A 9,752-nucleotide genomic window follows, 5' to 3' on the forward strand; every position below is an offset into this window, starting at 1 on the left:
TGGGTGAAAAGGGAATATACAGGAGGTGGCTGAGCATGCACCCTTGTGGGGGCCCTGTGTTGAGGATCAGCAAAGTGTAAGTGTTGTTTCCTACCTTTACCACCTGGGGGGGGTGGCCCGTAAGGAAGTCCAGGACCCAGTTGCACAGGGCTGGTTCAGACCCAGGGCCCTAGCTCAATGATGAGCTTGGAGGGTACTATGGTGTTGAATGCTGAGCTATTGTCAATGAACAGCATTCTTACATAGGTATTCCTCTTGTCCAGATGGGATAGGGCAGTGTGCAGTGCGATGGCAATTGCATCGTCTGTGGATCTATTTGGGGCGGTAAGAAAATTGAAGTGGGTCTAGAGTGTCAGGTAAGATAGAGGTGATAATATACTTAACTATCCTCTCAGGATGACAGAAGTGATTTCTACGAGGCTATAGTCATTTAGTTCAGTTACCTTTGCTTTCTTGTGTACAGGAACAATAGTGGAAATCTTGAAACAAGTGGGGACAGCAGACTGGGATAGGGAGAGATTCAATATGTCCGTTAACACTCCAGCCAGCTTTGCGAGGGTTAACACGCTTAAATGTCTTACTCATGTCGGCCACTGAGAAGGAGAGCCCACAGTCCTTGGTAGCAGGCCGCGTCGGTGGCACTGTTATCCTCAAAGCGGGCAAAGAAGGTGTTTAGCTTGTCCAGAAGCAAGATGTCGGTGTCCGCGACGTGACTGGTTTTCACTTTGTAGTCCGTCATTTTCTGTAGACCCTGCCACATACGTCTCGTGTCGGAGGTGTGTTTTGGGTCAATGTCCTGTTGAAAAACAAATGATAGTCCCACTGTGCGCAAACCAGATGGGGTGGCGTATCGCTGCAGAATGCTGTGGTAACCATGCTGGTTAAGTGTGCCTTGAATTCTAAATAAATCACTGACAATATCACCAGCAAAGCACCATCACACCTCCTCCTCCATGCTTCACGGTGGGAACCAAGACATGCGGAGATTATCCGTTCACCTACTCAGCATCTCACAAAGACATGTTGGTTGGAACCAATCATCTCAAATTTTGACTCCAGACCAAAGAACAGATTTCCACCAGTCTAATGTCCTCGTGTCCTCGTGCTCGTGTTTCTTGGCCCAAGCAAGTCTCTTCTTATTATCGGTGTCCTTTAGTAGTGGTTTGTTTGCAGAAATTTGACCATGAAGGCCTGATTCACGCAGTCTCCTCTGAACAGTTGATGTTAAGATGTGTCTGTTACTTGAACTCTGTGATGCATTTATTTGTGTCACGATCGTCATCCTCCTTGTCTAGTTGGAAGGCCACAACGACAAAACACCTAAATATGGTTCCCAATCAGAGAAAACGATTAACACCTGCCTCTGATTGAGAACCATATCAGGCCAAACACAGAAACAGACAAACAGACAAACAAACATCCAACATAGAATGCCCACTCAGATCACACCGTGACCAAACAAAACATAGAAACATACAAAGCAAACTATGGTCAGGGCATGACAGTACCCCAAGGTGCGGACCACGGCCGCAAAACCTGAACCTATAGGGGAGGGTCTGGGTGGGCATCTGTCCGTGGTGGCGGCGCTGGTATTGGCCCCCACTCCACCATAGTCTTAGTCCACCTTAGTAGGACTGGCAACCCCGCTAAAGGGCCCCACTGGACTGAGGGGCAGCTCTGGAATGAAGGATGCCTCTGGACTGAACAAACTCCTCTGGACTGAGGGGCAGCTCTGGACTGAGGGGCAGCTCAGGACTGAGGGGTAGCTCAGGACTGAGGGGCAGCTCAGGACTGAGGGGTAGCTCAGGACTGAGGAGCAATTCTGGCATTGCCGGCGTGACAGGCGGCTCTGGCAGCTCCTGGCTGACTGACGGCTCTGGCAGCTCCTGGCTGACTGACGGCCTTGGCAGGTCCTGGCTGACTGGCGGCTCTGGGGGTAGCTCAGGACTGAGGAGCAATTCCGGCATCGCCGGCGTGACAGGCGGCTCTGGCAGCTCCTGGCTGACTGACGGCTCTGGCAGCTCCTGGCTGACTGACGGCTCTGGCAGGTCCTGGCTGACTGACGGCTTTGGCAGGTCCTGGCTGACTGACGGCTCTGGCGGCTCCTGGCTGGCTGACGGCTTCTGACTGGCGGCTCTGGCGGCTCCTGGCTGGCTGGCTGCTCCTGCCTGGCTGGCGGCTCCTGGCTGGCTGGCGGCCCCTGGCTGGCTGGTGGCTCTGGCAGCTCCTGGCTGGCTGGCGGCTCTGGAGGCTCTTGGCTGGCTGGCGGCTCTGGCGGCTCCTGGCTGACTGACGGCTCTGGCGGCTCCTGGCTGACTGGCGGCTCTGGCAGCTCAGGACAGACTGGCGGCTCTGGCGGCTCAGGACAGACTGGCGGCTCTGGCGGCTCAGGACAGACTGGCGGCTCTGGCGGCTCAGTACAGACTGGCGACTCAGGACAGACTGGCCGCTCTGGCGGCTCAGGACAGACTGGCGGCTCTGGCGGCTCAGGACAGACTGGCGGCTCTGGCGGCTCAGGACAGACTGGCGGCTCTGGCGGCTCAGGACAGACTGGCGACTCAGGACAGACTGGCGGCTCAGGACAGACTGGCGGCTCTGGCGGCTCAGGACAGACTGGCGGCTCTGGCGGCTCAGGACAGACTGGAGACTCTGGCGGCTCAGGACAGACAGGAGACTCTAGCGGCTCTGGACAGATGGGAGACTCTATCAGCTCTGGACAGTCGGGAGACTCTATCAGCTCTGGACAGACGGGAGACTCTAGCAGCTCTGGACAGACGGGACACTCTAGCAGCTCTGGACAGACGGGAGACTCTAGCAGCTCTGGACAGACGGGAGACTCTAGCAGCTCTGGACAGACGGGAGACTCTGGCGGCTCAGGACAGACGGGATACTCTGGCAGCACTGGAGAGGAGGAAGCACCTGTAGGCAGAAGACGGAGAGACAGCCTGGTGCGGGGGGCTGCCACCGGAGGGCTGGTGCGTGGAGGTGGCACTGGATAGACCGGACCGTGCAGGCGCACTGGAGCTCTTGAGCACCGAGCCTGCCCAACCTTACCTGGTTGCATGCTCCCGGTAGCCAGGCCGGTGCGGCGAGGTGGAATAGCCCGCACTGGGCTGTGCAGGCGAACCGGGGACACCATGCGTAAGGCTGGTGCCATGTACGCTGGCCCAAGGAGACGCCCTGGAGACCCGATGCGTAGAGCCGGCTTCATGGTACCTGGCTCAATGCCTACGCTAGCCCGGCCGATACGAGGAGCTGGAATGTACTGCACCGGGCTATGCACCTGCACCGGGGACACCGTGCGCTCCACAGCATAACACGGTGCCTGCCCGGTCCCTCTCACTCTCCGGTAAGCACGGGAAGTTGGCGCAGGTCTCCTACCTGGCTTCGCAACACTCCCCATATGGCCTCCCCCCAGAATCCTTTTGGCCCGTCTCTCGGGCTTCCCAACCGCCCGGCGTGCTGCCTCCTCATACCGGCGCCTCTCTGCTTTCGTTGCCTCCAGCTCTGCTTTGGGACGGCAATATTCCTCTGGCTGAGTCCAGGGTCCTTTGCCGTCCAGAATCTCCTCCCAAGTCCATCTCTCCAAGTATCGTTGATTCTCCTGCTGCTGCTGCCCGTTACCACGCTGCTTGGTCCTTGGTTGGTGGGTGATTCTGTCACGATCGTCGTCGTCCTCCTCGTCTGAGGAGGCGTAGTTGGAAGGATCGGAGGACCAAAATGCAGCGTGGTATGTGCTCATCGTGAATTTAATGAACAGAGAACACTTGAACAAACTATACAAAACAATAAATGAATAACGACCGTGAAGCCATAATAAGAACTGTGCTGACACAAGTAACTAACATACATTTACATTTACATTTAAGTCATTTAGCAGACGCTCTTATCCAGAGCGACTTACAAACATAGACAATCATATCAGGCCAAACACAGAAACAGACAAATTAGACATCCAACATAGAATGCCCACTCAGATCACACCCTGACCAAACAAAACAGAAACATACAAAGCAAACTATGGTCAGGGCGTGACAATTTGGGCTGTAATCTGAGGTGCAGTCAACTGTAGTGAATGTATCCTCTGCAGCAGAGGTAACTCTGGGTCTTTCTTTCCTGTGCCGGTTCTCATGAGAGCCAGTTTCATCATAGCGCTTGATGGTTTTTGCGATTGCACTTGAAGAAAACTTTGAAGTTCTTGGAATTTTCTTGAATTGACTGACCTTCATGTCTAAAAGTAATGATGGACTGTCGTTTCTCTTTGCTTATTTGTGCTGTTCTTGCCATAAGATGGACTTGGTCTTTTACCAAATAAGGTTATCGTCTGTGTAACGAGTGCACTGAGAGTCGGGAAGCAAGTTCAGGGAGTGAGTGTTTTAATAAATAAACGTAACATAATACAAAACAAGAAAACACGAATAACACACAGACATGAAACAGAAACAATAACGCCTGGGGAAAGAACCAAAGGGAGTGACATAAATAGGGAAGGTAATCGGGGAGGTGATGGAGTCCAGGTGAGTCTGATAATGCGCAGGTGTGCATAACGATGGTGACAGGTGTGCACCATAACGAGCAGCCTGGTAACCTCGAGGCCAGAGAGGGAGCACACGTGACATTCTGTATACCACTCCTACATTGTCACAACACAAATGATTGGCTCAAACACATTAAGAAGGAAAGGAATTCCACAAATGAACTTTTAACAAGGCACACCTTTTAATTGAAATGCATTCCAGGTGAAGCTAGTTGAGAGAATGCCAAGAATGGTCCTTCTGTAGCTCAGTTGGTAGAATATGGCGCTTGTAACGCCAGTAGTTGTGCAACGTAGAATGTTGCACACATGACAAGGCTTTGGATAAAAGCGTCTGCTAAATGGCATATATTAAGTTGTCATCAAGGCAAAGAGTGGCTTTTTGGTAACTACAAGATTCCATTTGTGTTATTTAATAGTTTTGATGTCTTCACTATTATTCTACAATGTAAAAATAAAGAAAAACCTTAAAGAGTTGGTGTGTCCAAACTTTTGACTGGCACTGTACACGGCTGTGACTATAACCAATGAGGATTATCCTGGGAGGTATTACGGTCGGTATGGTGTTGGTTGTCTGTGGTCAAGAGAGCAGTAGGAGTGGTTGTGGTGCGGTCTGGTTGTGTGTGTGTCTGGTTTGAAGAGGAGTGGGAGGAGGGGTCTCTGGTCATGCCCCCCCCCAGCACCCTCGTCCCTCTCCAGGCCCACCCGCACTGTCCACCACAGCTCCCCAGTCCAACTTCAAACATGCCGGGTTGTGGTGATCTATGGAGATGGCCAGGCAGCTCTTTCAACTGAGTCAGGCCAGGTCCATCAAAGGATTTATCTCCTCAGAAGATTAAAGGGGGACAAGGCGTCTGCCAAACAAAGGCTAAGGCTGAGGGTCAACCCAGGCCTTTGCTTGAGAGATTTATACTGAGGCAGCCTTCACATTGTAGACATTGTAGCCCTCTCAGCACCTTGTGACGTCCCCTCACCTAAAGCTCTATATTAACCAGACCTACTCAAATATGCTGAGAATTAACATTGCGATGTATGTCTGCAAATTGTTAACCAAATATGATCAATATCTCAAAATATTTTTGGGAAATTATGAGAAAAACATAGTTAAAGCCATTCATCTGAAATTGTTTAATTGAAAGACTTGAGGAGGATTTGGCAAAATGTCGGTGTGGTATATATTGATCTTTGCGTCACCACGTGCATAGTTACATAAACTAAGTTGTGAGATTCTGAAGTAGATTCTCAGCTAACATCAACTATAAACACATGAGCAAATAGTTTTGAATCAAACTCCAAGGCAGGGTGTAAGTTACTCAACCCTCCTCTACATTTCTGACATGTTCCTGGCATCACTGAGGATTCCACAGTAATGAGGAAATCACTTTTATGGAGCATTAATAACGGTTAGGGGGACAAAAACGAATATGCCCCTTAAACAGTATAATTCTGTGAGTGATCCTATTGGCTGAAGGAGTAGCTCACCTGGCCCGTCATACATATGTAACACTCCCATATAGCCTACTAGTACATCAAAAAACATTTTCGTTATAGAGCATGTCCTCTAAATGACTCTATGACCAAAACACTGAATCAATCAGTGAAGCTCTCTCTGTCCTCAGCTCCAGTCATTAAGGGACATTAGAAGCAATTTGATCACAATACGATTGCATTTTCAAGAGTTCCACCGCGTCATACACTCTTAGGAAAAAGGGTTCCAAAAGAGATCTTTGGCTGTCCCCATAAGAGAACCCTTTTTGGTTCCAGGTAGAACTTTTTGGGGGTTTCATGTAGAACCCTCTGGGTGCTCCTTTGAGAACAGCCGAAGAACCCTTTTAGGTTCGAGATAGCACCTTTTTTTCGAAGAGGATGTATTGTCCCCCACAATGTGCTTTTACACCTGCATTGTTTGCTGTTTGGGGTTTTAGGCTGGGTTTCTGTACAGCACTTTGAGATATCAGCTGATGTACGAAGGGCTATATAAATACATTTGATTTGATTTGATTTGATTACTCACACTCACATATCTCAATTGTCCCAAAGGGGGACGCTGCATCATTCGTGGGGGACAACATGTTTTCCTGTTGCCTTGTTTTTCTTGGGGATGAGATTGGTTCGTTTTAAGTGTAGGAACGCAGGCTTGTGATAACATACTTTGCCGTCTAGCTCAGAATGAAAACACTCATTTGTATTAATTTGCGGGCGGCTGGGTGTGGGTAAGACAGAGTGAGTGAGTTGAGGCCTGTGGCTAGATAGGACCAGGCACCGTTATGACTAGGGGGGGAACGATATGGGTTCACTCAGACCATCTGGAATACCAGGGGACATCTCATTAAAAGGGAGCAGAGACAGTCAAACCAGAATCATATCATTCAGAGAGGTCTTCCATAATGAGTTGTTGTCTTTCAGACACAGCCTTATTGATGAAACATACCAGCGAATTCCATAGTAAAGAACATTGGGCCACGTAGGCTGCGGGAGGTAGTAGAATATACATTTCCACTAGATTCCAATAGTAAGGGGGGTGTTGCTGAATGGACAATATTCAATGGTGTCAAAGTCAGAGATGTGACCTGAGATGACCGTGACCACCTCATCCTATACCTAATTTCTGGACCATGATCCTCTAGTTTAGTTTTCACCTGTGCTGATGAATTCCAAGGTAATACATGTGTCTCCCTTCTACTCCAACTTCTACGTTGCCCTTGGTGTATCACTGTGTGTTTTCAGGTGTATTAATTTGTCTGCTTTTTTTAAGCGCCTGCCTCTGTGTGTGTGTGTGTGTGTGTGGGTCTACTGTACATGCAGTGTGGAGCCTCGCCCAGGGTAGTAGTAGGAGGAGTATTCATCACCATGTACTCACACTGTACAGGGTCAACACTGGGTTGGAGGAGACGCTCACTTCACTGTGCCAGGCACCAGCCGGCACCTCACAGACACACGCACGCACGCATGCACGCACGCATGCACGCACGCACGCACGCACACACACACACACACACACACACACACACACACACACACACACACACACACACACACACACACACACACACACACACACACACACACACACACACACACACACACACACACACACATTCAGGCAGCCTTGAGAAATGCAGCCAGGACAGAATGTACATTAAAACAGGAGGGAGGCTCTTCTGTCTATCCTCCCCTCTTGCCCTTACTTTCTCGCTCCACCTCTCCTCCTCTCTTTCTTCTCACAGTTTCGTCCCGATCGTAGTGTGAAGTAACCTTCTTTGGCTTTGCCCCCTCCTCCGTACGCAGAAAACGACATCCCGTTTGTGCGGAGCTGGATACAAATCGCATTCTCCCTCATACCTCTATGTCCTCTTATTATGTTTACAGTGATGTCATTGGGAACAAAGTGGATAATATGACCCCTGGAAAGCGGAGAATGGAGCACAACACTCAGCTGACTAAACCTCTCTGCTCTAGCCCTGCCAGTAGAGCTGCTATTGTCCCAGGTGTCTTACTTCCAATTAAAATAAGACTGGGGAGATAAGACTGGGCACCTTAATTGGGGAGAGTGGGCTTGTGGTAATGGCTGGAGCGGAATGAGTGGAATGGTATCAAATACATCAAACACATTGTTTCCTTTCCATTTGCTCCGTTCCGGCCGTTATTACGAGCCGTTCTCCCCTCAGCTGCCTCCTGTGCGTTGTAGTGTAACAGTAATATCTAGACTTAGGGTTGCCACCCGTTCGATCAAATACGGAACGGTTCTGTATTTCACTGAAAGAATAAACATTTTGTTTCCGGATTTGACCATATTAATGACCAAGGGCTCGTATTTCTGTGTGTTTATTATATTATAATTAAGTATATGATTTGTTATTTGATAGAGCCGTCTGACTGAGCGGTGGTAGGCAGCAGCAGGCTCGTAAGCATTCATTCAAACAGCAGCTCTTAGCAATGCTAGGAAAAGGTGTTTATGACTTCAGCCTAATCTCGGGAGTTGATAGGCTTGGCAATACTAAAGCTACTATAAGAACATCCAATAGTCAAAGGCATATGAAATACAAATGGTTTAGAGAGAAACAGTACTATAACTCCTAATAATATAACTACAACCTAAAACTTCTTACCTGGGAATATTGAAGACTCATGTTCAAACTTTCTTCTCCAACACTGTTTTTGCATTACACACTCTCTCTCTCTCTCTCTCTCTCTCTCTCTCTCTCTCTCTCTCTCTCTCTCTCTCTCTCTCTCTCTCTCTCTCTCTCTCTCTCTCTCTCTCTCTCTCTCTCTCTCTCTCTCTCTCTCTCTCTCTCTCTCTCTCTCTCTCTCTCTCTCTCTCTCTCTCTCTCTCTCTCTCTCTCTCTCTCTCTCTCTCTCTCTCTCTCTCTCTCTCTCTCTCTCTCTCTCTCTCTCAGAGGTCATGAGATGCTACTTTGTCTTGTAAACACTCCGAGCACGGGTTTACCTCTGTAGCTCCAGTGCTAAAGGTCTGACTGGAACAGGGCTCCCAACAAGGAGCAGATGAGGAGAGCTGTGCTCTAGAGGTTTATGGCTGTGCATGTGTCAGTGTCGGGTAGACTGTCAGAGACGGCTTAGCAAAATCTACAACAGGTCCTAGAACTGCTGGATTACTATGGCATATACCAGCATCGTCAACCCCCTGGTTTTCAGCCTCAAAAAATGTGAAACTGAGACATACCTTTGTCCTAAGACTAAAATACAGTCTGAAGAACCCCTAAAGGAGAAATAAAATAATTGAAGTAACTTTTAGAAATCAGATTTACTACAGAACTAATGCACCGTTGAACACATCTAACTTAACGTTATTTGTCAATTGTATATGGTGTCCTTGGGACATATAACATGCCTCTAATATAGTTCAATCATTTTTATGATACCCCTATTTCTAATAAATCACTTCCCAATGATCTGAGGTACTTGACCCTGGCAGTTCTAACCAGCAGACAGACAAGCACTGCTCTCCATCATAATATCCTATTTAATTTATCTCCACTTCGTCAGTCTGTCAGAACCACTCAAATACAACCACAATTTTTCTGTCAGAATGATTCAAATGTAACTTCCATGTTCCCCCCCCATGTAGAGTCTGTCATGGCTCTCTTGTTCTGTTGACGATGGAGTGGAGTGGATTACAGAGATAACATAATGAGCACCGTTCAGGAATAGATGTGGTAAAGAGGTAAGTCGAACTCGAACAAAAAAATGAAGTTTTGGG

The sequence above is a fragment of the Oncorhynchus gorbuscha genome, linkage group LG08 (genome assembly GCF_021184085.1).
Source record: "Oncorhynchus gorbuscha isolate QuinsamMale2020 ecotype Even-year linkage group LG08, OgorEven_v1.0, whole genome shotgun sequence".
Classification (NCBI taxonomy): domain Eukaryota; kingdom Metazoa; phylum Chordata; class Actinopteri; order Salmoniformes; family Salmonidae; genus Oncorhynchus; species Oncorhynchus gorbuscha.